The sequence below is a fragment of the Ambystoma mexicanum genome, chromosome 10, assembly GCF_040938575.1.
Source record: "Ambystoma mexicanum isolate Mex_15411 chromosome 10, UKY_AmexF1_1, whole genome shotgun sequence".
In the NCBI taxonomy this organism is placed as follows: Eukaryota; Metazoa; Chordata; class Amphibia; order Caudata; family Ambystomatidae; genus Ambystoma; species Ambystoma mexicanum.
In genome coordinates this window covers 1,359,212,568-1,359,240,037 of record NC_090932.1, presented here as the reverse complement: position 1 = coordinate 1,359,240,037, position 27,470 = coordinate 1,359,212,568, and the positions used below count along the sequence as shown (strand labels likewise).

The following is a 27,470-nucleotide window of genomic DNA, read 5'->3' as shown; positions in this document are numbered from 1 at the left end:
TGCTTTTCTCAACACATATATTATATGCTATCACAAGTTGTAGTACAGCTGGTCGTTGTCCTTCTCACCAATCCATGAGTACTACAGTTATGCATACATATGCACTTCCATTGCATGTTGTGCATCATGAAAGATGGATACTTGAACCATGTATGCGGTTGACATTGATCTTACAGCACACATTACTGTGTACAGTATACTGTAGAATTAACACTTGTGGATAATGCATCGTGAACACTAATTGTGACCCACATGGAATAGCAATTAGCAGTGGCCAATGTCAGAGTCATCCATTCCTTGTCCCTGGCGGCCAGTGGACATGTATGAGAAACAATGTCAGTGTGAAGTCGCATGAGGGTGTGTTCCAGTCAGAAGTTGAAGTGGTTGGCAAAAAGATGTTCGATGAGTGATGTTCATTCCACATTCACATTCAGCGGTCATGCAAGTGCACACTGGTCATACCCATCTTACACTCTCCTCACACATGGTCAACATGCATGTGAGCACAGCTAACCACAAATCTGGCCTTGGCCAATCTGGCGAAGGGGGTCATGGGCATTTTGGGAACACAATTTGATGCATGCTAGTTTTGCCAGCATGAGAAAATGTGATACTTCCACATGTTGCAAGTGGGCATATATGTAGTGATGGAGGGGCTCAGCAATTTAGCGTGGAACTCCAACCGTCTACTGTTAGACCATACACTCTCATACATGCATGCATGTATAGGCGCCTAATCCTCCAATTCATGGCTCGATGCAGGGCATACTGTGCACTGAGATGATTGCACAGAGCATTGTATGCTAGTCACTGGTGACTTGCACATTTCCGAATGCCCAATTTCAATGTCTGATGTAAATGTGTCTGGCCCTATTGTTTCTGTATGCATTTGAATTCACATATGCATATTCAGCTAGGTATGTAGGCCTCTGAATATTGCTGTCTGACTTTGTGCAGGTGAGGACGCTGAGGAGGAGTAGGGGGAGGAGTCAAAACTATCCAACAGTGCAGCCCGGGGTGCTGTGCCTGGTGAGAATCCTCTCATTTTGCAGGCCATCATCAGCAGGCCTGCCAACTCATCTTCCGATGATGCTGCTAAATCTGATGTGGAAGGCATGCTTGGTGACAGTGAGTAGTCTGGATGCCATGGACCTCCTTGAGTTCCTTGAGGCTATTGAGTCAGAGGAGGAGACACATAAGACCCTGGGCCTAGCAATGGAGAGGCCTGCTTCAATGGTGGATTCTGTGTCTGCATGTTTGCTTCCTACCAATATGGAGTCTGCAGCGGAGGATGATGTCCATGGGAGGGTTGTAGACCAGCAGCCTATTACAGTGCATTCACTGAGATGGGCCTGGGCACCGACATCCTAGCTAGGTAGGCCATGCACACACGGTGAACGTGTGCCTGATGGACACTTGGAGTGCGAGGAGGAGTTGCTGCGTGCAAGTGCCCAATGGGCAAGGTCCTGCAAGAGATGGCCAGGGACATCCATCACCTGGTGGAAAATGTCATCTCCTCTAATGATGCACTCACTGCCAAACTACGCTTATTGCAGCATGAGAGAGGTTTTTCTGACAAGTTGAAAAATGCCCAGAAAAAATATCATGGAAGAGTTAACTAGAAATGTCTCCTCCCCTCTAAAAATTACTGTGGTCAGCAAAAAGAGAGGGGAAGAGGAAAACACTGTTAACACTAAAATGGGGCTTCAAAGCCCAGAATATGGATCTCAATCCCAGCAGGGACCTAACACAAGTTTAAGGTTCAAGGAGTTAACCACAGTTGAGTTACTGAATGTCCTTAAAACAATCCATCCCACTAGTTGTCCGGGAGAACTCCTCCCATCCAAAAGTATATTAGAGCATAAGGATATTTTTGCACCCTTCCTCCGCAGGTTTGTAAATTCTTCTTTTCGAACCGTACTTATACCTCAGTCCATAAAGAATGTAGCGGTTACTCCACTATTGAAAAAAGTTGGTGTAGAGCCTAGTGATGCAGCCAATTTAGGCCTATTACTAACACGCTCTTCTTTCTTAAATTAATCGATAAGGTTGGCACTTTGCATATTCTGGGAGTTGGCATACTACATAAAAAGTAATCTTGCTTTCGGAGCTTTCATGGTATCGAAAGCTCATTGTTAGATTTGCAGACCCATATACTTTTTGGACTGGAAAAAAGTAGGTCGGGCTGCTGATGTTGTTGGACCTATCGGCAGCCTTTGACCTGCTAGATCATGGGATCCTTTTGGACCAGATGGCTACCATTGGGGATCTTTCAGTGCAGGCAATAAATTGGCTCAAGTCAACCCTTGGGTGACGTTGCTCCCGAGTTCACTGGGGCGAAACTGCTTCTGAGGCTGAAATTATTACCTGTGGAGTTCCCCAGGGGCTTGCCTCTCCCCCACTTTTGTTTAACATTTATATTATTCCTCTCTGCGTGGATCTGGGCACTTTGGATTTGTTTTTCTGCAATTATACAGATGATTTCCACTTAGCATTGGAGATCAGTGGAGACTATGAAAAGAAAAGGATCAACAAGTATTAGACTCAGTCTATTTGACCATTAAGAGCTGGATGACAACAAACTGGCTTTGTTTGAATGCTATAAACTTATGCTGTATGGTCCTCGACAAACCAGAGATAAGCTTGATCACCTATATACCAACCTGAAAATTGATGGTACCCAGATCACTGTAGTACATAAGGTAAATACCCTAGGTACTTACCTGGAAGCTAGTCTGGACAGTGGTGCCCATGTGGATGCCATCACCAAAAGCACCAACTTCCACATCAAGGTGCTTCGGAAAGTTGCCCCACTAGTCTCTACAGAAAATTGTGAAAAACTGGTTAGAGCAGCGATTCCACCTCGTGTAGATTATTGTAATGCTCTGTTAGGAGGTGCAGATGAGACTGATATCCATACACTAAAATCGGTGGCACGAAAGAAACTTCATTGGTTGCCAGTCTCGGCACAGAATCAGTTTAAACTGCTGACTACCTTCCATAAATGTATTTTCAGTGTCGCACCAGCCTATCTTAAAGAGGCTGAACGCCTATCAATCTAAAAGAAATCTATGTTCCTCTAAGGCTTGCCTATTAGAGGTAGATCAGGTCAAGAGAGTATGTGGATATGGCTGTGCTTTCCATGTGCAGGCAGCACAAGCCTGGAACGTGCTGCCAGAACATCTGTACAAAATGGACAACCATTTGGCTTTTAGAAAGCAGCTGAAGACTGTTTTGATTGCATAAGTAGAATTCCTCTCTTACTGCCTTGTCTGCTATGGCACCTGGATGCCCACAGGCTTTGGTGTCCTATACATTTATTAACATAACATAACATAACATAACATAACAAGAAGAGAGAGGACACACAACTCCACAGCAAGATGGCTCGCGAGGAGGGTTCTACCTATAAGTAATCCCTGGGTACAGAGCTGTGGGAAAGCCCCCATCAGGACACAGATTCCTTGAGACAAACTCTGCATTAAGAGATTTTGGCCTCAAGTGAATTCCGCCGTCAAGACATGGATTCCCTGAGGCAATACCTGCATGAGGAGCTGTTGGCCTCAAAGGCCCTCCAACACCAGAAGATCTCTGCTTTGCGTGAACTTCTCAACATGCAGATGGAGACATCAAGGCTCACCATGCAAGCTGACTCTTTGACCACTCGCAATAATCATTATCAGGACCTTGTTGCAATTGTGGCCCTCATGCACACATCCCTCTCACGAGTAGCCATAGCCAATGAGCACCAGGCTTTAGCATTGCATGGTCACAGAGTGCACATCACAGGACCCGCCACAGGATGAGGGTTCCAAGTGAACCACGCACATGATGCCATTGGCCATGTCCCCACACACGCCTTTTGTCTTGCCACCTCCACCCCTTCTTCATACACCATGGTGTTCATGAGCCTTTGAAGGCAGTATGGATTAATTTCCTTTTGTTTTGTTCCACCATCCAAGGTGAACTGCATATTGTTGTCCGCATGTCAGGGCCATTGTGCTGAACCAGCCCTAAACATACAGATGAATATACCATTCAACATTGGTGGTATAAGTGCAGCCTGTCAGACAGACTCCTTTCGCTGGTCCAAACAAATGTCCAATGTAATTTCAGGTATCTTGCCTCATCCAGTGCCCACACTCACTGAGCGGACACCCCCATCACCCTATTTCCACACAAGTCCCCATTCCATCTGATAGCACCAGTGTGAAGGCCCATTGTTATGTGGAGGTGGCGTGGGAGTCAAAGCACAACATAAGTACCACCAGGTACGGTTGTGCACTGTCATGCATTTTTATGGCTGGTGACATATGCATCACAATAGTGGCATGAAGTGGCACACGTAGGTTTGAGCATGTCTAATTACATATGGTGATGATTGTGTGATGGTCACTGTCACTGAAGATGTGAGTTGTCTTACATAATTGTGTGTGTGCATGTCTCCTTGATAAGCTATGCTTGTGCTTTGTGTTACTTGTTACAACTAAACAACGTGCTGCTTGGAGTCAGTCTCCTATGGATGTTCCTGTTCACATCATTCCGGTGAGGGCTGATGCAGTAGCATCTTTTTGGTGTGGCATTACATTTCCACTCCTGTCATGTCAGCCTTTCATGCCATCTACTGACATTTGTCATGTGAAGTAGCCACTCCATGATCAGGGGTGAACTGGACTACAGGTTATTCTGGAAATGTTCTGGTTCCTCTTTTCTGTGGTATTTCCACATTTTCTCATAGGGAAATAGTTGGCCTTGTTGAATAAGTGTGATATGGGGCCACTTTGAGTATTATCTCCAGAGCCTCTTTAGGTTCCTAGTCCACCCTGGTCCACAATGCGTGTGTATGCAACACACCTGACTCTCACAATCCATGTAAGAGGATGATCCAGATGACAAGTATGCATGTGGATGATGTGTGAAGTATGCAGTGCATTGCTGGTGAGGTACGGCTGTGGGAGCCCAAAATGTCTTTCTCGTGTGTCATGTGTATTGTTGCTCCTGTGTTCCCATTGATGTGATCAGGAAATGGTGATGGTGAAGGGTGTGTAACCTTACATAATGTTTGTATGTCTGCATGTTCTGTGAGTGGCTACATTGCTTACTGGAAGATGTTCAGGTAATCTTCATCATTGGACAAGGGACATGTTGAGGGTATCAGAGACATGCATTAGGAGGGGGTGGGTAGGCAACTGTTGATTATCCCCATTGCAGAAATATGTCCATAGCAGTGGTGAGTAGAGGTGAGTAGAACCAGCAGCAATGGTGCAAAGGGACTCATCATCAATATGACAGCCATGTGAGCCATTTTGTTGCACTTGATGCATGCAACTCTGGGGAACACATGGTATGGAGGCATTGGGGGTCATTATAGATTTGCCGGTATCCCATTGATAATTCCAGTGGGGTACCAGCAAACCTATGTACCATTTCCACCATCTGATATCCTGCTATTAGTGGGATATTACAGGCGGTGGAAAGGACAGAAAATTTCCATGCCATTCTCATTCCATGGATTCCCATGGGACTCCATGGAGGGGATTGCAGGAATTACCGACATTGGTATTACTGATACCAGTAATTCCTGCATGTTCCTGCAAATGGGGGCCTGATTTACCTTCAGCTCTTAGCTGGAGGTAAATCAGTGGCTCTCACTGACAAAGCTGTAGTTTGGTGGTGCAGTAAAAAGGCCAGTACTGGATTTACCAGCATTTGTATAACACCTCCAAATGTATAATGACCACCATGCCTGGAGCTGGCTTTTCAATTTTTGCTATTTTGAGCCTGTGACATGGAAACTTTCATTTTCACTTGAAATTACTGTGGTTGTGGTTTGTGCACTTTATGTGATGGATGGCGATGGGGTTGCATTGTACATTTAATGTTATGGAGCACACACTGTTTTCCATTCCAAGAGATGCATTCTCAGGGTATTGTTATGGGCAAGCTGGATTAGCCCGATTACATCATTGAAGACCAACAGGGATGTGGCTTTACTGTGTGCATTCCACAGAGGTTGTTATTCATGTCAAGTAGGTTTGGGCTACCTATTTGCGTGTGTCCTGTCCATGTGCCCTTTGGCCAACTAAGGGAATGGTGGGTGCCTGCGGAAGAAGCCGGAGACCCTCCTGCAGCTCTACAGGTAGGCACTGTCCCCTACAAAGTACAACGTGGTTATTAATGGCATGTATTGTCATTTACTGTGTTCCTGTGTGTCATGTGACTGCTTTTGTGTGCATGACTCATTTCCCCTGGCCTCTCTTGAACTTGGTTTTACAGTTCAACAACAGCAGGTGGAATAACTCCCTTCCCCTGTCCTCTCTTGTACTTGGTTTCACAGTTCAAAATCACCAGGGAAATGACTCTGTTCTCCTGGCCTTTCTTGTGCTTTTAGGCTTCTTAGCAATACCGTTCATACACTGGTGGGGTCCTCAACCCAGGCTCACCCCCCAGTGGCCCACTTGTTTCACTATCCTGTCAGGTACTACCATGAGGAAGATGACTTGTAATTTCCTTCTCTTTTGGGTGCGGGTCCCAGACCCGTAATTCTATGGTTCTTTGGTCTCACAGACTTGGTTTATTCTCCTACTAAGCACTGCCATGAGGAAGATGGCTCATGTTCTTTTATTGATTCATACCCTTAGTGTTGGGATCCTGATCTGTGCCCCTATTGGGGAACCACTTATTCTTATTGCTCTCCCCACTTCTCTCCATCTCAGGAGTTACTTCCCATCCCCTGAGATCTGGATTTGTTCTCCTTGTGTGATTCAGTGGGAACCCAGGACCTCTTGTACCACCACTGGCCAGCCTGTTTACTCCACTTCCTTCTGGGACTTCTCTGGTGTGCTCTGGTCTGCCTCAGGTCTGCCTTCAGTCTGCTTGTATTCTCTGTGACTTCCGCAAGCTTCTGCTTCACTGTGACTGCACTGCAGCATCTGTCCTTCCGGTGTACGTGTACCAATCACAGACTGCATGGTCCAACTCCCCTGCAAGGTAGGGTTACTGATTCACCAAGGGTCCTCTGGCGTCAGATCTGCCGGAGACACTGCATGCTCCTTTTCGTCATCCCTGTCTGCAGCCATTTGAATTTCCTGTGCCGAGCAGCTTCCTCATCCTCGGTTCCTCCTGGGGTAGCTGAGCCACATTGTAAGTCCTTTGTTGCTTTTTATCTTACACTGTGTGAATGACTAGAATGCTCGCTCAAGTTACATGGAGCATTCTTCATGGCCCTGTACCTCCTCCTCGTCCCAGTACTTCTCTGATACACTTCCTTAGGCTAGTCCCTACTCTTCTTCATCTCAGTATTTATAAAGTCACATACTTACAAAGGTACATTGGAGTACTGGGCAATGTTTTGGGGTCTATGGGGTATGGAGGTGTGTTGAGTCACGGATGTTGTACCGTGGTCTCCCAAGATGTTCTCCTTTGTCCCCAGTAGGGAGGTCCTGTCCCATGAGATCCGCCTGCTGCGTACCACCCCCAGGGGGACTGCCAGGTAGTAGCCTCATCACTCTTGCATCATGGGAGGGTCTCCACGTGGGGGGGAGGACCGATATCTCTGGATTCTTCACAATAGTTAAAGTTGCTATATTTGACATTTTCCTGAGCATTATGCTTAAAATGATGCACCCAAAGTGTATTTGTACTTACAATGTTTCTCTATTACAAGATATCTGGCACATGTTCAATGTCTAGAGATCCTTTGCATTCTAGAACTTATAGTTATGTTGTCCTTTGCCACTGGCTCTTTCCCACTACATTTACCAACTGATCCAACACACTGAATCTGTTGGATGTCTCCATGACCAACAGTCTGGCTTCAGAGCATCCAGAGGCATGGAAACAGCTCTCCTGAACACCTTTGATGGCTTGCTCTCAAATCTCTATTCCAACTCACCATTTGTTCCTATCCTTCTGGATCTTTCCGGTGCCTTTGACGTGGTCAATCATGCCATCCTGACAAATTGGCTCTGTGACACCCTTGGCATCACAGGCCTGGCACTGTACTGGTTGATCTCATTCCTCTCCGATTGTCCTTCCCAGGTTCAATTGGACCCTTTCCTCTCCCCTATCACACTCTCCACCTGCGTCGTCCCTCAAGGCTCTATCCTTTTGCTATAGCTCTTCAACATCTACCTTGGACCTCTGACCCACCTGATCTCCTCCTTCTATCCTCACTTCCAGTGTTAGGCAGATGGCACACAGCTCTCCTTCAAGATTCCCTCCTCTGCCTCCTCTTGCTCCTCTTTCATCCCTTACTGCCTGAATGCTATTCAGGCATGGTGTGCTTCCAATGATCCTTGCCTAAATGTCAGTAAGACTGAGATTCTTCTCATTGTGACCGCAGCCCCCTCCTTCCCTCCTGCCTTCTTGCAACCCTCAATGGGTCCTCACTCTCACCCTCTTGTGAGGCAAGAAAATGTGTCATCTTTGACTCCCATCTCTCCTTCTCTCCTCACATCACAGACTTTGCCAAAAAGGCCCACTATCAGTTGCACCACCTCCAATGCATTTTCTCTTTCCTAACCTTTCCCCAGAAACTCAATGTCTCCAGAGCTCAGGTCCTCTCTAGGTTGGACTACTGCAAAAGCCTCTTCCTCAATCTTCCCTTATCCTTCCTTTGCCCCCTTCAACTAATTCAGAATAGGACTGTAAGATGTATCCTTGGCCATAAGTCCAGGGACCACATCTCTCCAGCACTAGAATCTCTCCACTGGCTCCCAGTTGCTGCTAGTATCAAGTTCAGGATCCTCTGCATCATCCACAAGGCTTTCTGGGTCCTGGGACCCTGCTCTATCCAACTCTCTTTCCCTAAATGCCTCCCTGCCAAAGCCCTTAAGTTGTCTAGCTCCAACTCTCTGCAGATCAAACGCTTATCTAAGCAGAGACTGGGGGGTGGATGTCCCTCCTCCGCTGGAGCTTCCCTCTGGAATGGTCTCCCTGCCCCTCTCAGGCTTGAGCCAGATCTCCTTAAGTTCCGGATGCTTCTCAAGAACCTCCTTTTCTCTTCTTCCTTTCCTCTCCCCCTCCCCTACTAACACCACGTCTGCCACAGTGACTGGCTGCCTGGTTTCCCTCTGAGTTCTACAGGGCACCAGGCTCCCCTACCCAGTCCCCCCTTCCTCGCATTTACCATGTGGACCCTCACCCCCAGTACCCCATGCATACCTGGGCGCTTGTCCACCTGGCCTCCACTTAGCACTCTTCCCCCTCCTTTAACCACCTTTTTCACTTGCACTCTCTCTTCTTGCCCTTCACTCCCCTTCACACCCTAGAGCTTCGCATTTTGTGCAGCGGCACCCTCCCTCCCTCGCACTTCTTGTTATTGCACTTACACAATCCAAATGTCACAAGGCCTAGTAGGGCCATTATTGTTATCTTTCTCCCTTGCCCCCCTCCCCTTTTGTTTTATGGTACCTTGAAACACTATTTGTTGTATAGATGCCTTACAATATCCAATAAAATAAGCACTATTGGGAAACAACAGGGACTGGTTTAAGGTGTCATGTTACACATGCATAGATTGTCCATTCCTTTTTCTTATTTTGCAACTTTAAATATGGAGGTACATTTATTTTGATACAATGCCAAACCACATCATTTTGTAGGAGAAATAGTTAGCAAGCCAACAGCTCTTTGCCTTCGAAGATTTGTCATTTGGTTGTCTTCATCAGTAGTATGCACAAAGAGTGGGTTAAGGCATCTACTGTGTCTTCCCCTTGATTGTGCCTTGAGAATGCAAGAGGAGGATGCAGTGGGTTTGATTGGCTTGAATAATAGTGATAGAAGCACAATTGGTCTACATAAAATTCCAATCTGTGGGCAAAACAGTCCATACAAGCAGCGCAATTTTCGGTTTAATTGGGCTACTTTGGGTGCGAACATGGGTGTTCTCACATCTGTTTCTCATCACAATTCCTGTTAAAGATAGGTATTTGCTAAACCAACGATTATGGCTCTTTTACATGCATTAGATAGGCACATGTCAGGCACTTCAATCATATGTGCAAGTACCCACCCCACTTGTTAGTTTATGCCATCTTATAACCAGTATACAATGTTGGCGCATCTAGCCAATGGCTCCCCCCTGCCTACAAATAAGTCAAAACTGTTGGCTTCACCAGTCCTTGTGATATCTTGGCCCACGGTTAATTGTGCCCATTGAATGTTCAAGTGTGTTTACCTGCAAAGGCTTATAGGTTAAGTTATGGTATTGCTCTGTACTAGTCAGCCCAGCCCCAAGCCTCAAACCCCACTGTAGGTTAGTAACTTTCGATTGAGCCTGATAGGCAAGTGGCTCTGATACCCTGTCTTAGAGGATATCTGATTTTGAAATGGGTTCCTCAATGCCCAATGTGAACTCCTGTTCCCTATGAAGCTGGTTATCTGAAGCCAGAGTCACAGCATCTGTGTCATCATGCTTTGGTGAGAGGTGGTTGATTGATTGATTGATATTTTATTTCTATCGGGCTTGTACAAAAGTGTTTCATGGTCTGCTTCATGTGTCACACGCATGTTACTTGTAGTTATTTGTTGGGGAGTGTGGGGTTAAATGACAGCGTCACATGACATAAACAGAAAAGGTCAAGTAGGTCTCTGATGCGAGAGACATTGCATCTAATGGCCAGGCACACCAAAGAAAATGACAGGCCTAAAACAATCAAAATATAGTAAAAGGGCCTGGTGAATGAATATATGTGTCTTGTTGAAGATGGCACAATGCACAGTAGATTAAGGAAAGTGGGTGTCTTTCTGCAGTTGAAATCCAGAGAAAGTTGAAAAAAATGTAATCAGAGTGCAGATTGGAAAGGCACATTACATTGCTGGCTGAGAGATAAAGGCAGCATTTTCACTGAAACAGCATAACATTCAAATGCTGTGCAGAGTCGAAAATTAGGGAAACTGGGCCTTGCATGTGAGAGTTAAAGCCAAGTAACATTTTCATATAAAACAACATAAGGCCTACCTTCCAATACAGAAGCCCCTCATTAAAGTTAACACTAATATAAATTGTTGTGTGCAAATCAAGGGACTGAAACTAAAATGTTCTGAAGTGAGTGTGTTTTGCAACTTTAAAAGAACAGGTGGAGGAACGTGTTCAGCTGCTAAATGAATATATTATAAGGAAGGCTTCATGCTTAAAGAAAGATATCGTGACAAGCAAAGTACATCATTCTGGACAGGGGGCTGACTTCTAGATGGGGGCAAAACAAACTTCCCCAATTGCCAGATTTGTTGTCTGTGAAGGCTCATTTCTCTGCAGGGAAAATGGCCTTGTAGAGGAGCAGCTGCCCCTTGTAGAGGAGCAGCTGCATGCCTCTGCAGGAAATCCCGCCCCCCCTACCTCTTATATGTTGGAAGCCTAAGACTGTGCCGTGTTTGACACCAGCAGTTGTGCCAATACCGCAGCATATATTCGAAATAAGATACCCATTAAGACAACCCTATCGAATGTTTTCCTGAAGAGATAATAATCTGAGGGAGGAACTCCCTGAAGGAATATAAAAAGAGGTAAAAGAATGGGTAGTTCCCAATTTTTTGTCAAAGGGGGGGTTGGATTTGTATAGGGAGGATGAGCAGAAAGTACAAAGATACAAACCAATTACCCCTGTCTCAGTCCACTTTGTACCAGGCAGCCCTTTACAAAATTATTTGGTTTCTGACTAGCAACATCTATATCATGTCAGAGTTCAAAAATACCTTTTTAAAACAAATTTTATTCAAAAACATATAATGCATTATTTAAAAATTACAGGAATCATTCACCAAAAATAAAGAAAATGTGTATTTTCCACAAGGCACAAGTACATAATAAAAAATGACTTTCTCAGTGTGGTATTGTATCCGGAAGTGTATATATATATATATATATATATATATATATATATATATATATATATATATATATATATATACACAAATGACAAGTTTCTTTTTTTCATACAGATTCATGTATTTTTGTCAAATTTCACTATTTGATTGTAGCTGTTGCTTGGAAAGAGGAGCAATTGTTTTTTCCTCTCTAATGGGATTGTTGTTTTTATCCCCTGGATTTGTCTACATATGTTTCGGCAGAAAATATAAATTAGACATTATCCCTTGTGTCCATTTTCCTCTTTTAGCCATCTTCAGGACATAAGTATTTCTTTAACGGAACAAAATCAATTCTTTCATCCCTTTCGTGGTTGCACAGACAGTCACTGTATAGTATTTTCAGTCGGATTGGAATGTTTTCACTACTTTAGAAGAAGATCATATATCCTCTTTGTGCGAGTGAGGGAACTCTGTTGCTGTTTGTTTGTCCTCCACAATCGATAACTCAGCAACCAGAATGTCATTTTGCTTTCTTTGTAAGTCAGCTTCTATATTTATTAATCTTAATTGCAAAGCTGGTCTTCAATTGTTAATGCTGGACGTCATCTACTGAGTTATTTTGATGCAAGCATTGTTCATTTATGAACTCCTCACGGAATGCCGTGGTCTTTCTTTCTCTCACGCATCGACCTCACAGTGAGTGTTTGGGAAAAACGGTTCTGCAAAACACTGTGGCTGCCCACTGCATAAGACAGAATAGCAAATGTCGTAGGCAGACGCAGTGTTTTGCAAAAACATTTTTCAAAAAACTCACTGCGAGGTTCATGCGCGAGAGAAAGAAACACCACAACATTCCGTGAGGAGTTCATAAATGGTAAAAAAGCTGGCAGCCAAATAACTCAGTAGACGACTTCCAGTATTAACAATTTAAGACCAGCTTTGCAATTAAGATTAATAAATATAGAAGCTGATTTACAAAGAAAGCAATACAACATTCTGGTCCCTGGGTTATCGATTGTCGAAGTCATTTTTTTATGTATTTGTGCCTTGTGGAAAGTATAGATTTTCTTTATTTTTTGTGAATAATTACTGTAATTTTTAAATAATGCATTTGATGTTTTTGAATAAAATTTGTTTTAAAAAGGTATTTTTGAATTCGGACATGATATAGATGTTGGTAGTCAGAAGCCAATTCATTTTGTAAAGGTCTGCCCGGTACATAGCGGACTGAGACAGGGGTAGTTGGTTTGTATCTTTGTACTTTCGGAATATAAAAAGAGCAAGGAAAGAAGTCTATGACATAATAAGAGAGTATAAACAACGTCTCAGAATATTGGCTGAAGAGGATGTATGGATCTTACAAAAACTAATTAGAAAGTAAAGAATCGAGTGAACTATTAAAATGAAAAAGATTACACATGCACAAAGTGTTGCAGAGAATCAACCGTTCAATAATTGTACAGATGCTGAAACACCAGGTGGGCAACGTCATCATAGAAGCTGGTTATATGTAGTGAATAGAATGCAGGCGAAGCCGCCACTGTATAGAAGATGGACATCGGTAGCATAAATTTTAGTAAGCCTGGACCCATGAAGAGGAAAGGGAGAATTGTGTTATAGAATAAGCTGAATCACGAAGCGACACAGCGATGCTGTCTGGCTTGGAGTCAAGACTGAAGCAGCCAAGATTAGCTACTATTCTGGAAAGGAGTGAATGTGCAACGGATGAAACATCCCTTGTTAAGGCGCAAAGAAAGAACACCAAGAGTGTCAAGTTTTATTCATTTAAGATATTTAAAAACCTGCAAAATTGACCAAATCAAGGTCTCCTGTGACGTGAACCATGGATGAAAATAAAAAGAGTTGAACTTGGAGCCCTTAAGAACACCATAGTGAGTGCCCGAACTCCCAAGTAATCTGAGAGACAAGGATACTTTGTAAGGCCAAGTTCAAAGACAATCTTCACGGCAGAAGGCTTGGGTGATGAGAGATGCTGAGCTAATTGGGTGGGCGGTACAGTCAGGCCCATCTCTTTGCACCTGGGTCTGGGTTTACCTGCTGCTCAATGAATCAGATGTTCCAGACATGGTACAACCGTGCCAACCAATTGCAGTGGTCCATATAACGAAGGATTTTATAGTTTTAAGACAAATCAGAAACTGTGTACTTGATGTTTTTGAAGATGACATGTTTTAGAGGTAGTCATATATTGTCCACCTGACAGTGGGCAGCCAATCACAATCCTAGTTCCTATACAATGTGTACTTAGATGTTCCTCTTAAGCCTATGCCGATCCCCTGTGGGTTTTTCATTATTTTCCACGTAAAAGGACGTCACCTCTGACGTGTTTTTAGTATAAAGTCTATGTTGTGTGAAAAAGCCATTGAGAGAAATCGAGCGTATGTGTACCGCTCACCTGGCTCCCACGGAGGCGCTGGTCTGGTCTGGGTTGCTGTGGCCTCTTCAAGCCGAATGATGCGCAGAATTCGGATTGAACACGACCCCCAAATCTTGCTTGTCGGGCCCGTAGGATTATCCTTCTGCAGATGAGAAAGGGGATTAACTGTCTGCCGAATAGTGTGCTTGCTCCTCCCTTCCCCCCTTCGTTCTTCTCTGATTCCTCCAATACCCCTGGTTTAAGCTCACCTTATGGTTTGGAAGGATGAACTCTCCATCCTGCTTCTGGTGCAGGGGCGCGCGTTCGTCCAGTTACTTCACTGGTTTTCAGAATGGCGCTGGCACATCCACTTGACTTTTCTGAGTAATACGCCGTAAGTATGAAGATGCAAAAGCTCAAGTGTGAGCCTCCTTTTATGTTGTCTTTCCTGACCTTTATTTCAGGTGCAGAACAAAGGCGATGCGTTGAGGGGTTAAATTGCCGGTGGTAAAATCAGGTGAGTTAGTGATGAGGGCGACCCCTCTAAATATCTTTATAATTCCCCAGTAATGTCTTTTGTCCTTTCCCCATAGGGGCCGGGGTGCGGTACCTGCCAAAGATGCGGCGCCGACCCGAGATGTGGAATGATTCACCAAGAAAAGCCGGTAAGTAATATGGCTGAAAATGTCCTTTCCCCTTAGGGGCCGGGGTGCGGTACCTGCCAAAGATGCGGCGCCGACCCGAGATGTGGAATGGTTCACCAAGAAAAGCCGGTAAGTAATATGGCTGAAAATTCGGCTTTCCTCTTGTGTTCCCTTGCTCACCTTTTGTCTCTTCTTCTCTCCCCTAGGTGCAGAGATGTGGCCACCGGTGCTGAGAGCCACGATGGAGCCGGGCGGCGTCTCGGGAACAGGTGAGTGAAGCACGGCGCTGCAGCGAGCAACGCGGTGCTTTTAAATGGAAGTCTTCCTTCAGAAATGCTGGCGTGAAGATTCTGGATGCAGGTAAGAAGGTTGAATAAGTTCTTGGTTTTCACCTTTCTCTTCTCTTATTCCCTTACAGGTGTTCCAGGTTCGAGGCGGGCATGGCTGGAGTCCAGGTGCAGGAGCAGACACAGTGAGCGTTCAGCTGCTGGGATGCAGAACAACGCGAAGCACGTGTGGCTGTCCGGGCGTGGCTTAAATAGCTTTGGAAGAAGTTCCAGGTGAGTATTCTTCCACCGCCCCACCCAAGTAAAAAAATAGTTCCATCAGAAAAATAGTTCCTCCTAAGCCTCATTTGGCTTGGTTCTTCATGCAGCATGGTCTGCATCAGGTGAGTGTGCAGCATGGTCTGCTTCAGGTAAGTGTACCAAACACTTCCCCTTATGAGCCTGGCGCTTATGGCGCCAGGACTGATGTCCAATATGAGCCTGGCACCAACGGCGCCAGGACAGAGTCTAAAGAGCCCCTATAAAGGGCCGCTGGGCTTTTACCCGGGGGCGTGATGCCTGCTCCCGGGGGTGCTGGGCCTGGCCCGGTGCTCTGGGGGTAGGCATCATGACAGTATGTCCGTTGATGTTCGTTGTTACTCCCTGGTTCAGATACCTGTTAATAAAACAGTACTTTGCCATCTTCCTGAGTTGTTGGTTTGGTTATTTGGACTCAGAGTTATTCTGTGAACCCATCCACTGCATGCATGTTCCTAAAGGGCTATAAGCTCATGTGGTAGCGATGCAGATAGTTCAAAAAGATCCAAACTAGTATGTATCCAGTGTTTCAGACGATCAGGCATCCTCCTCCATTCGCTGGAAGATCTCATGGTTTCCTGTGGAGAGCGGCTGGTAGAAATAAACTTGCAAGAAGAACCGAGCCGGTGGCAGGTCCCCCTTTGATGAAATCCCTGCCCGGTTTACATGGGCGCTTTGCGGATGGGAGACAAAGTGGCTGGATTGGAGGAGGAGTCGATACCAAAGGCCTATAGTCAAATAACGAATGGTGAGAAGACTAAGGGGAATAGCAAATAAATGGGACAGGTTTGTGTTCATTTTTGAGTAATGGGAAATTTTGTGAAGAGAAGAGGTAGCTCCTAGAAACCCTGATTCAAGGGAGTTAGAAGGAGACATCTCAAATCTTAGCGGGGGAAGAGTGATATATAAAAAGCGTAATCAGGATTACTTAAGGTGATGTCCCAAACCCTGTATAGGGTATGAAGTAAAAGCAAGAAAAATGGTGATCACAGTGTTTATAATGTGTAATATTTGACTAGTATGAATGTTGTTTGTTGAGTAAAACTATCAAAGGGCGATAGAGATTGTGAAAAATTGAAAAAATTGAGGCGCAACAGTGATTAAATATAGCAAAGTTATTGGCGCCAATCAAGAGAATAGATACACCAATGAAGAGAATAGATAGGCTATTGAAATAAGAGTCTTGAGCATCGATTGGTGGTGCTTGCTCATATTTCTTGTTTTAAAAAAACATTGAAAAGTGGTGACTTAAGCTCAAGTCTAAGGTTTATTTAACAATCTGGTAAGTATTGACAGTCAAGCGAGAATTGTCATTATGGGGGATACTCTTCTAATGCACCTATCCAAGACACTGCCGAAGCATATGCCCAAGTTCAAACAGTGTAGTGTGAAATGGGTGAAAGGCACGGTAGATTAAATATTCATGCCGTGGCCACAAGGGGGATCATTGTCAAAAGTGGTATTGCAACACATGACCACATACTTGCACGATGCATACAAAGGAAAGAAATTAGAGAAAAGATTAGTGATTTTAGAGCCGTGGAAGATGTATCAAGAAGAAAGAGAAGACCCTCCTCCTGGGGAGGGGATGCTTAATCAGCACAGAGAGGTAGGCGTCAAGCCCTCAGGGCCCCTGACCTCAACCACAAGCAAAGAGTGTTGATACAGAAGAATTAGGGGCGTAGCCTTCAAAGGAATTGAGAGCAGAGACTGGGTACAGTAATCCGATATATGAACCCCCGCTTATATTAGTGACGATAGTCCAAAGGAGAATAAGAGAAAAGAAGAGATTTATAAGATCATACAAGACAAAGAAGAAAAGAGTGAGCGGCCAAATTTGTTGACAGAAATGGACAGGGAGATTAAGAGATGAACAAGAGAGAAAGATAAGGCTGACAAGATAGTGCTCATACAAAATGACAGATATTACTCAAGATAGATGGGAAAAGTATCGAGGAAGTTAGGCAAAGAGAAGATAAGGACGAACAAGAAAGAAAGGATAAAGAACAAGAGAAGAGATTAAAAATATGAGCAGAAAAAAAAGCAGAGAGCGGCGAGAGCAGATATATCAGGAGGAGCAAAAGAAAATAGAAGAACGGGCAAAATAACAAAGAAATTATGACAATAGAGAGCGATAGAAGAAAGGGATAGAAAGGAAAGAAAGAGAGAGGAGGAAGAAGCACAAGTATTAAGGGACAAAAAGATTACAGAGATGAAGGGAAGAAGAGGAAAGAAGGGAAGGAGTAAGGAGAGGTAAAGAATGAAGGCAAGAGGAAGAAAAAAATATAAGGGATGCAAGAAAGCGAAGGGAAGTAGATGAAGAAATAGAACAAAAAAGGAGACATTGAGGTCTTGAAGCCTGTCTCTTTCGTAAAGAACAAATGAGGCTGAACCGAGAAATACGGTGGGACAGAGAGGAAGAGATTCTTCCAATAAAGGAAGTAATGCCAGCATTATCTAGAGTAGAATTAGAAGAAGAAATATTTGATGCAGAAAGCATTGGAGAATGGATTGATAAGATCTATTAACAGTTAAGGTGAAGTAGCTAGTATGGAACTCGAGGGAACAGTGATTGATCCCAAGTACCTCAATCACAAAGTGAGGAGGGAAACCTGCTCAGTGATGAACATCAAGCATTGCCTGTGAGCAGACTGAACTTGGATAAGGGTGAAGGAGATGATAGTCACACTAGTTGGGGACTAGACATGTCAGACGAGGAAAGAGAGTCTTCTATTGGGACAGAAGGAGGGAGCATGTGTGCCCCTGAAGGAAGTCTGCAAATGGATAAGGAAGTGAGATGGTCGGATTTGGAACAACCTAAAGATAGAACACCAGATCCCATAGCATATCCGGAAGCGTCTCTGAGGACGATAGCATAGTGAGAAGGGAGAGTCACCACCATATGTAAGCAGGTTAAGGTCATTACTCGCAAGGAGACACACGGACAATTATCCCTGCCATGGAAAGACTAATAGTGGGATCTCACTATGGGATGGGGTTTACACAGTTTCCCTGGTTAGAAAAAGGGGGAGCAAGACCGCAATATATTCCATGGCCACAAATGGACAAGGATAACTTAAAATGCAAGCTCCCTAGTTTGACTTCGAGTGCTGGGAAATGGATTCATGAATTAGAAAAAAATGACAGGAAGAAATATATTGGCCATAGGGGACATAAAAGGTCTCCTGGCAGCCATTATTGGAGAGAGGGCTGATAATATATGGAGGAGAAAAGGGTATTCAAGTGTGACTGCGCAAAACATAGGGCATGATGGGATGCCATTTAATAATTGTAGAGCAGATGCTTGGAGGGCATTCAGGGTACAGTATCCTGACACATCAGAGTTCATACTGGCGTTTACAGGGCAGGTGGCTCTGTGAGACGTTCCAGTAGATCAAGAGATTTTTCTATGTGGAGTGAGCATTTTACTGACATGGCTTCCTGACCTGGTGGGAAAAGATTGTGAGAATACCTGATCAATCTATGTTTAGACCACAAATACTTATGGATGAGGAAGGTGGGCAGACTATTCGTACAGAGTTGGAAGCAGCTATAGTGCGAAAAGAAATGGCAATGCTTGAAGGAGTAGACGATGAGGGTAGACCATGGAGAACAGTGATAGCTCTTGAGGAAGGGTACAGATGGACTGACATAACTGATGACGATATGTTTGGGGAGGACTGAAGCGATGATGAAGTAGTGTTCTTCATGAGCATCACGTACGGGATAAGGATAGAGAAAGGGGAAATCCCACAGAGAATGGCGATAATGCGGCAACAAACAGAATTTTTCAGGAAGATTTGGAATAGGTGCCAAGTGTCTTTTGGACTACAGGCCCTTATGACATAGGTTCACTGAAGGAGATAGGGGAGGTTAAAATAAAGCTCAAGCCAGGAGCAATTTTACCCTAAGCAAAGCAGTATCCCATGTCTTGAGAAGCTAATGAGGGTAGATTTCAGACTATTTCAGCACTGATGAATCGAAGGATTCTGGTGCCATCAGAGTCATCGTATAATATTGTGGTGTATCTGATTAAAGGGGGGTCGTGGAGATTAATTCAGGATATGAGACCGATTAACCAGATTGTAGACACTGAGTTTCCTTTAGTTCCTAATCCGGTGACATTATTGTGCAGTATCCGGTGGATGCCTGATACTTCACGGTGATCAATTTGAAAAATGTGTTTTTTTTATCCCGTTTCACACGGACTCACAAGACTTGACTTCATTTACGGTTCATCAAAAAACACTAAAGCATACTAGGCTGCCTCAAGGGTACTGTGAGTTCCCATCGATCTTTAACAGAGTCCTACAGATTAATCTAGGTAATACTGATCTCATAAACGTGGTAATACAGTACGTAGATGACATATTGATATGAGAAGATGAGTGCAGACAGGATTATGTTCAGTTGATGACTATTCTAGCAGACAAGGGATATAAAGTAGACAAAGAGAAGTTACAATACTGCCAAGAAGATGTGTTATATATAGGTCAGTTGATTTTGCATTAAGGAAAGAAAGTCACACCTGAGAGAGCTGAGGCAATTATGAAAACCTCAAAACCAAACACAGTGATACAGGTGCCACAGTTTTTGGGTTTGCGCAACTGTGTTATAGCCTGGGTGTTTGATTATAGCACCTTTACAAGGCCACTACTGCAAGCATTAAAGAAAGCGCAAGTTGGTAAAACTAGAATGGACTAAAGAAATGGAGAAAGAATTTGAAGAGTTGAAAAAAGCAATTTGCACAGCCCCTGTTCTAGGAATTCCCAATTATGCTGAGGAATTGTATTTGTTTTCACACACAAATGGGACTGTCATGGCAGCAGTGCTTACTCAAAGAACCACAGTAGGGTACAAACCTTTATCATATATAGTGGGAATTTAGTCTCAGTTATGAGAGAACACTTCCCTTGTGAACAGTCTTTGGCAGCCGCCACGTTTCCAATTGAGAAATCCACAAGTATTGTCTTGGGCTGCTCTATGACCCTTTACGTGGAACATGCTTAATCTGCCAAGGGCACAGTGACATCCCAAAGAGCTTCAGATTTTGAGCTAATGATTTTCAACCAAGCAATTACAATCGTAAGATGTAAAATAGTGAATCCTGCCAGGTTGATAGCTGAGACAGTGGAAGGAGGTGATCATGCACATGACTGTGCTAATTATGTGAAAGAGAATGCCTTAGCAGGAGGGGAGATTCTCTTTATTGATGGTACTTCGAAAATTGAGCAGACTAGTGGAGAAAGGCATTCAAGTGCTGTAGTGATAAGATACAGATTACATGAAGTGTGCAAGGCTACCGTCTCATTTTTCAGCGCAAGCAGCAGAATAAATGGTGCTTATGGACAGGCTTGAGAAACATGAAGGGCAGGAAGTGACGGTGTACAGTGACTCCACCTATATGGCGTCAGCTGTACACACAGGGTTAGCACGTTGGAAAAGGAGGGGCTACCACTGCGCCAATGGCTCTCCAGTACAGCATGCGTCTTTATTGGATAGGCTCATTAAGGCACTACAACTCCCAGAGGCCATAGCGGTCGTTATATGTGCAGCGCATACTAAGCAAACAGATGGTATCTCTTGCGGGAACGTAGTCGCAGACGAAGAAGCCAAAAGGGTTGCATATTCCCCAGAAATGTTGAGTTTTGACACTGAGAGCATTACAGAAAATGTTGGTACAACAATGCTAGTGCAAGAGGGGTTTAATAAGTTGTCATTAACCCAATTAATAGAGATTCAAGGAAGTGCGCCACAGGAAGAGCAAGAATTATGGAAACAAAGGGGTTGTTCTTGTTCCCCCACGGAAGCATTATGAAGACAGGACAGCACTGGAAAGCCAGTGATGTCAGTAACTTTATTGAAAGTCTCGCTCAACCAGCTGTATTACCCCGTGTATGTAACTGGAGAAAGTCTTGCTGCTACAATTGCAGAAGACTGGTTTATTCCTAATTTGTTTGCACACGTTGCACTATTTATGGTGAACTGCATGGTGTGTCAAATGTTTACTGCTGGGCAAACACTGAGAACGATTAGAGGGGTAATACCTGGACCGAATGGTCAATTTCAGCATTTACTTATCGACTATGTTGATATTCTGCAGACATGTAATGGGTGTAGATATCTATTAGTGGTTGTGTGTCCCTTATCTAGGTGGATCAAGGCAGGTCCATGTACACAGCCTGATGCCACTTTCACAGCAATGATTTTAGTGCCTGAGGTGTCCTGAGGTGAGGTGTGAGTGAGGTGCTAAGATCCGATAATGGGCCACATTTTGTCAATGAGCTATTTGAACAGAGGTTTTCATCTGCTTATCACCCGCAAGCGAACAGGATATGCGAGAGAGACCCAATGGCCTCCTCAAGGAAAGGATTGCCAAGTCCCAAATTGACTTTGAAAAAAGGATGGCTGTATTGCCTTCCCCAAGCTCATATGCCCTTTGGAAATCAGACTTGATCAGACCACCACCTTAGCCCACACAAGCTAGTTACAGGGCATCGAATGAGAACGCCCCTTACACCTCCCTCTAGGAATAAGTGATGCCCAGAGCATAGCTAAAACTTTAGGTGATTAGATGCATGATTATGTGACTAGTATCTTTTTCATTTCAGATCAAGTGAAGCGCCAGGGGGGTCAGTCTAAGAACACAGAAGAACATAATTTGGCAACCAATCCAAGCAAACATTACCATCACCTAAGTTATATGTCGGGCAACTAGGGTTAATCAAACATTTTACCAGGAAGTGGCATGAGCCACGTTTTATGGCCCTTTTATTATTGAAGAGGTGTCCCCTTCAACTGCCAAAGATACAAGGAAGAAGAGCCTGGCTGCACCTGGGCGATGTGAAGATTTATAAAGGCGAGACCTTCCCTCCCACTGTTGCTGATCGAAAAGCAAGACAAGAAGAAGAATTTCAGCGTGTGCAGAGCTGATCAATGACCAAGAAGAAGGACTATAAAACGAGTGATTAATACATGCTTTATTTGGACTGGAATTCAATGGACACTCCTTATAAATATTTTAACAGAGAGTGAAAAGACTTGCAGAGAATTCCAGGAATTTTGAAATGAACATATTGAAGCAGAAAATAATGCATCAGAGATATGCCTAAATGTCAGTTCTTGATCAGAAATTGGAAACGAGATCAGCATCCAGATTCATTTCATGGATAATATTTGTTTTAAGTGAATAAACATATCGTACCTGCCAATAGTGATGTTCATCAGCTTGTGATTGCTGTCTTTGTGTTAAGCAAAAACAAAGAGGTGATGGCTGGAAGGTTTAGAATGAATCTTAACCACTGGCGTTGCTCTGGGCAACCCTCCAGACCACCGTTCTTCGCCTGCCAAGCCATTACAGAAGGGAAAAGACCATATGCAAATCAGGCTTGGCCCCACCCCAAAAGGGGCAGTCCAGCCCGAACTGCTAGGTCACATTCCCTCTGCACGAGACCACAAGCATCCCCAAACATGTTTCGCCCTTGTTGGGGCTCATCAGTGAGGAGTAGCTTGGGTCTCTAGGCCCAGCAGGCACGGGACCCACGTCTGGGCATACCCGTCCCACTCGGGGTGACACAGCAAAAACAAAGAGGTGATGGCTGGAAGGTTTAGAATGAATCTTAACCACTGGCGTTGCTCTGGGCATCCCTCCAGACCACCGTTCTTCGCCTGCCAAGCCATTACAGAAGGGAAAAGACCATATGCAAATCAGGCTTGGCCCCACCCCAAAATGTGTGACCTAGCAGTTCGGGCTGGACTACCCCTTTGGGGTGGGGCCAAGCCTGATGTTGGAAGCCAGAGATTGTGCTGTGTTTGGTACCAGCATTTGTGCCAATACCGCAGCGTGCATTTGAAAGAAGATACTATTTGACACAACCCTATCAAATGTATCCCTAAAAAGACGACAATCTGAGGGAGGAACTCCCTGAAGGAATATAAAAGAGCAAGAAAAGAAGTCTATGATGTCATATGAACGACGTCTCAGAATATTGGCTGAAGAGGATGTATAGATCTTACAGAAACTAATGACGAAGTAAAGAATCGAGTGAACTCTTAAAATGAAAAAGATTACATGTGCACAAAGTGTTACAGAGATTCAACCGTTCAATAATTGTACAGATGCTGAAATGCAAGGTAGACATCACAGAAGCTGCCTATATGTAGTGAAGAGAATGCAGACAAAGACGCCACTATATAGAAGCTTGACAACGGTATCATGAATTTTAGTAAACCAGGACCCATGAAGAGGAAAGGGAGAATTGTGTTGAAAAAAAGAATAAGGTAAATCATCAGGCTGCACGGCGAGGTTGTATGGCTTAGAGTCAAGACTGAAGCAGCCAAGGTAGCTATCTATTGTGGAAAGGAGTGAGCGTCCGAAGGATGAATCATCCCTTGTTAAGGTGTAAAGAAAGAACATCAAGAGTGCCACGTTTTCTTAATTTAAGATATTTAAAAACCTGCAAAATGGACCGGGACTCGGAGTCTAGAACACGATAGTGAGTGCCCGCACTCCCATGTATTCCCAGAGACAAGGATACTTTGCATAGGCCAAGTTCAAAGACAATCTTGACGGCAGAAGGCTTGGGTAATGAGAGATGCTGGGCTAATTGGGTGGGGAGGTAGAGTCAGGCCAATCTCGTTGCACCTGGGTCTGGGCTTACATGATACTAAATGAACCGAATGTTCCAGGCATGGCACAAGGGTGCCAACCAATTGTAGTGGTCCATATAACAAAGGACCTTATAGTTTTAATACCAATCAGAAACTGTGTACTTGATGTTTTTGAAGAAGACATGTTTTAGAGGTAGGCATATATTGCCCACCTGACAGTGGGTAGGTAGCCAATAACAATCCTAGTTCCTATACAATGTGTACTTAGATGTTCCTCTTAAGCCTATCCCGATCCCCTGTAGGTTTTTTTATTATCTGTCATGGGATGTCTCCTCTGACGTGTTTTTAGTATAAAGTCTATGCTGTGTGTAAATGTTGTTTAGAGTAATCGAGCGGCCATCCGTTATTGTTCATTGTAACTCCCTGTTTTAGATAATTGTAAATAAAACAGTACTATGCCATCTTCCTGATTTGGTTCAGTTATTTGGACTCAGAGTTATTCTGTGAACCCCTCCATTGCATGACCTTCCTAAAGGGCCATGAGCTCAGCATAGCCAGTGTGTGACTGGAATGAATGGTTGGAAGATGTCACTTTAAAGGTAGTTTCAAGGCAATTTAGTTGAAATAAAAGTTATCCAAATGGAACTTATGGAATTTCAATAGCAAGCTAACATGTGTTTCTGGATGCCCTGTGGAATGTAAATTTAGGGAGAGTAAACTGCATGTTTATAGCTATTGTACTTTTGTATAAACTGAGGAGAATTGACACACGCCTGTGCACCATGGTGTACATCTGGCTGTCATTTTATTAAATCCCCCATGATTAGCTGAAGCAGAATATACATAAAGTATGGCATTTATTCATTTATTTGTAAATTACAATGTTTTGCCATGTAGCTACTTTCTGGCTAAAGTTGACATAAGAAAACAAAGGGGAGTTTCAAATGGGAGTTGCAATATTTATGTTCTAGACTCCAGAACCAATCCTTAGACAGGGGCTGAGCTTGAAGGTTGGAGAGATATGTGAATGTTCAATCCTGATTGCGGGATCATAGCTTAGCACCTCCTGATGTTGGGAGGGGATTACAGCGCCCAAAGGTCTTGCACAATGGAAGAGGGGACAGCTGCCAAAAATCACCAAAGGAGATCTACTGAAATGTCATCTGGGGGAAATATTGGAAGAGTGCTGGATTTGTATTGCTGGGGAGACTAGAAAGCAGAGGCTGTGATTCTTCACTGGAGCCATAGAGAGAAAAGTGCTGTGGGATCCAATTGACTGAATTGCTAGATCTTTTTTTTCCCTACAAGCTAAGCTCTGCCTGGTCCCTGAGTGCCAAGCCCAAAGATTTCCAACAGTAAGTAGATAGTCCAACAAAAGGTCAGTGTGAGGATCTATTTAATTAAACTAGAATAAGAATCAGAGAACCCTGGTCCGACCTGTTGCTCACAGTACGTAAGTTAATGAACTATCATCATGTGTGAAAAGATTTGCTTCATAACTCAGTTCAGCAAAATATTACTTTACATAATTCAAATGGGTAAACATCTCAGTACATATTTATTTCATCTTTTTTGAAAGAATGCAGTATGCAGTGCAGAAGCCAATGCATTTTGGAGTAGTCTCCATCTTCAGGGCTAACAACTAATAGAATAACCAGTGTATGTATGTACATAAATGATGGACCACAGTGAGGCCAGAGTACTATTTTTGTGAAATTATTAAGCTAAATCTTCATCTAACAGAATGCTCAAATACACCTTAAAACATGAACCGGATAAAACAAAATGGTCACCAATGTTGGAAAACCATAGTTTCCTCTGAATACAACAGTTAAGAAGAGGATATAATTTAACATATATGCACATATATGGACAATACATTTCAGAAAAAAAAAACTTAGGTCAATGGTGATGTGATGGTAATGCTGAAGCCATAAATGGATTCTACATATGTTAGTGCCATGTATTGATACCATATGCAGTCTAAACAAGCAGAACTATTAACGGTATGTGCGTAGTAGCGTACCGCGGAAATGATGTGTGGTAGAGATGTCTGCAAATAGAGTATCATTAATATGTAAAATGCAGACTTACAGTGGGGCGGACTATAGGAGGGGGATGAAAATTGTGTGGTAGTCTCCTGGTGACTGAAGCTGGTTTGTCCCAATAGGGAGTGGATGCTGGCATTCAGTTGAAATACAACCTGAAACCACCCCTGTGATACCTCGTGGCCTGCATGGCTGGGGAAGTTAAAAAGTTATAGTGTTCATGAATAAATAGTTTACTTCATGCAAGAATGAGAGTTTGCAAAAAAAAATTGTCATTTGAGCAATAAGTGAATACAACATTGGTAACTACAGAAAGCACAGGAGGTTCACTTCTTCATTAATACGATTAGGGGATAATGGGCCTCATTACAACCCAGGCGTTAAGGGTTTAACAGTGCCGTCGGCGCCGTTAACCCTTAACGCCTGATTACCATTTTAACGCCTGCTTTTAGCAGGCGTTAAAATGCAAGGCGCTAACCCGCCTTGGTGCTAATTACGGCACCGTAATTTACGGTGCCGTAATTAGCGCCTTCCCCACTCCCATTATGCCCTATGGGGCAAAAATGGGAATGGGGAAGGGTAAATGGGGAATGGGGATTTACGGCCCCACTCACCTTGGAATGGGGCGGTAAATCCGCCATCCACCATGGTGTAAACAGAGTTTACACCATGGTGGTAAAGTAGGGAACTTACCGCCTGGGTTGTAATGAGGCCCAATGAGTCAAATTTCTTGATCCAAAATGTTTCCATTTAGTCTAGCCATTTCGTCAAATCCTCGTGGGCTTCGTTTCTGGTGATGACATCTACCACTTGAAATCTGATTTGAGATAGATCATGACATTTCTCAGTCCAGTGTCTGGATACTGTAAAATTCATGTTGTGAGTCCTTATAATGGAGGGATGCTCGTCCCCCCTTAACTTGAATGGTCGTTTGGATTGTCCCACGTAATAGATCCCAAATGGGCATTTCATGATATAAATTAAATTTATTGTGTCACATGTGGCTTAACATTAAATTTTTATCTGCTCTAAAGATCTTGGATGATTGACAATATTACCCTTTGTTATGAACCCCCAGTTGGTAAAATGTAAGCATGGGAAAGTTACAGTTCTTTTAGTCTCTGGTAGTCTTTTTGTTACATGTTTGGTTTTGACAAGGCAGTCTCTGAGGTTTAAGCTTCTCCTGTAGGCAATCACAGGCGGTTCACGAAAAAGATGCACAATTTTAGAGTGTAAGTGAGAGTATTCCAATTTTTTTTAATGGCAGATTTGATCCAACTGCTTTGTGTGGAGTATTTTGATACATATACAAGTGACGGGGGTTCTTTTCTTTGTGAGTAGCATTCAATAATAATTCCTGTGTCGAGTTATCCAGTCTTTCCCTAGCCGCACTGAC

At 43.7% G+C, this 27,470-nt stretch overlaps 1 protein-coding gene across 2 annotated transcripts in view; it reads left to right on the top strand.

The window, feature by feature from the left end:
• The window catches only part of SEZ6L (seizure related 6 homolog like), a 1,952,755-nt gene that overhangs the window by 1,030,009 nt on the left and 895,276 nt on the right, over positions 1-27,470 (top strand). The gene's annotated exons all lie outside the window — the stretch shown is intronic.